The sequence below is a fragment of the Fukomys damarensis genome, unplaced genomic scaffold (genome assembly GCF_012274545.1).
Source record: "Fukomys damarensis isolate Sample0158 unplaced genomic scaffold, DMR_v1.0_HiC HiC_scaffold_32, whole genome shotgun sequence".
Classification (NCBI taxonomy): domain Eukaryota; kingdom Metazoa; phylum Chordata; class Mammalia; order Rodentia; family Bathyergidae; genus Fukomys; species Fukomys damarensis.
Window position 1 is genome coordinate 44,010,863 of NW_022900944.1, and position 2,593 is coordinate 44,013,455.

Below are 2,593 nucleotides of genomic sequence, written 5' to 3' on the forward strand. Positions count from 1 at the left end.
CATTGAATGTAGCATATATACACAATGAAACAACATTCATTCATTCATAAGAAGCACAAAATCCTGTCATTTGCAGCAATGGGAGTTGCTGTGGAGGACGTTACATTGCACGGAATGAATCTAACACAGAAAGACAAATGCTGCCTGTCCTCACAGATGGAAACTAAAAACTTTGATCTCAGGGAAGGAGAGAGTAGAATATCGTTACTAAGGGCTCAGAAGGGTTGGGGGAGGAAGGGTGGAGAGAGGACAGTTAACAGGTACAGGGCTGCTGTTGGTTAGGAGGAATAACTACTCATATGCTCAGACTAGTAGGGCAACGGTGGCTGGCGACATTTGCAGTCTATATTACAAACCGCCTTGTGGAGATGATCTTGAATCCTCCCAACATAAGGAAACGGTAAATGTTTGAGGTGATGTATATGCCACTTATTCTGATTTGATCATTACACACTGCATACATGCATTGAAATATATGTCCCGTAAACATGGACAATAGCTTGACCAATATGTCATTTTGGCTTGACTTCTCAACTGTTATCATCCTTGTGGGTATATATATATATGTCAAAACTAAGAGCAGGAAGATATACATTGCCATTTTTCTCTAGCATGGTCTCTGTAACTGAAAAAAGTCTCTTTCTGTTTACAGCTCAAGGACGTCATTGAACAAAAGTATTAAAACCACAGTAAACAAACTAGCATCTGTCATGTAGCACAGAATCAATGAGACGTTCCGGTTCCTACCATCACTATCTGTCCATCAAGTTCTCGTGCTCCACTGCTATGCTCCTAATTGCTTGCTGAACACTCTACTTGGCTGTCTTGAACTCAGCTAGCCTCTCTCACACCATTCCCCTATACTATCAGCTACCCCTGCAGACTTCACCTCTCCTGGAGTGGTCATTCGTACTGAAGGATCCAGATGAATAGTGTCTTGCAGGTTACAAAAGGCCACTGTGCCATGTAATTGATACAACCTCTTCCCTAAAGTAAGGATGGGATGTATTATCTCCACTTTACAGATATGGGGCATTATTATTTGCTCAAAGTCACAAGGTGAGTAAGACATGGATCTTATACCTCAGGAAGTTCAATCAAGTGCATGATCACCACTCATGGAGGATTCTTTTCCACTTGGAACAAAAGCCCAAGGTATTCCAGGGTTTAGAAATGATTTATGCTGGAAGCCAGTGGACTTCATCCAAGATGAAGGGAAAGGCTGGGCCTCCTCTGAAGGCACAGAAGCGAGCCTTCATTTTTCATTTCCCCTTTATTCTTTCCAGGTAGCAAGCACATAGTTTGGTGCCTCTCACACCCAGGGTGGGCCTTCTATCTTCACTAAATCCCTTCAGCTATGCCCAGAACTATGCTGCTTCTCTTTGGTTGGGATTTCTTATTCAAACCGACACAGTTAACTATCAAATCCCCTCACCAGCCCTACCCTGTAGGTGATAAAAATAATGCTTTGATCATTGGTGTAACATATGAGTTCGTGTAGCGAAAGTTACTGCTTTAGTGATTAATTTCTTTGGCAAGAAATAGTTTAATTGCCGATGTAGTTTGTGAGATGTTTGATCTTGAAAACTGCCATTCTAAAATGATAAAGCTACCTTAAATGTGACAGTTGTTTGGCCTCTGGATTCAAGGGGACCAGGCTGAAATCTAAGCTTTGGTCCCTTCCTACCTGGGTGACTTTGAGCAACCTTGGGCAAGATAGTTCACCTCCCCAGGTCCGTTTCCTCCCATCTAAACTGGAGATAGTAATATACCTACCCCTGACAGTTCTGAGAAAGTGAAATGAATCTAAGAGATATAGAGATGATCACTCCAAGTATGCTCTCGACAAACAGTAGCCATTAACTGTTAAGAATGTTCAGCTGAGTAATTCAGGTACCTGGGGTGATGGGTTAATATTCGTCATTATCATCATGTTGAATACATTGAGCAAAACCCTCTGGGCCTGCAGCTCAGTGGGGCAGGGGTGTTGGCTAACTAGCAATCTGACAAATAATTCTTCTTAACAGTAGGGCAGTATTTCAAAATGACCCACGTTAGCTATTAAAGACATTAACACTCAGGGACCCCTAGGAGCACAATAAAATCCATTTTCATAACAATGTTTAAAATGCATATATTGGTTTTTTTAAAAAAGCACTTTACTTTTAGATCTAGGCTAAAATAGACCCCACTGGAAAACTGGAGAAAAAGATATCTAGGGTATTTAATAGGCTTAAAGTCCTATGTATTAGTAATGAAGAATATTTAAATTATTTGCCCATTTCAACCAGCTCTGTTAAAAATAGGCATTGTCAGTTACTGCAGATAAATCCTTTATTGGCCGAAAGACACTTGCCCAGATCATTTTGCTCCATGTAATTGTTTTGCAGTGAGGCAGATTTGGCCTCAGTTGTAACTATATAAGTTCAATGACAAATGTATTTTTACTGGTGTACACAGCTTCTGCAGCAGATATTTAGAAGCTGGGCCAGCAGATGCCGGGTGACTATCTGGTTAGATTTTCCTTAGCCAATAGCTGCTTGAGCTGAAACCCAGCCCCAGCAGATGGGTTGGCAAAAAAAAAAAAAAAAAA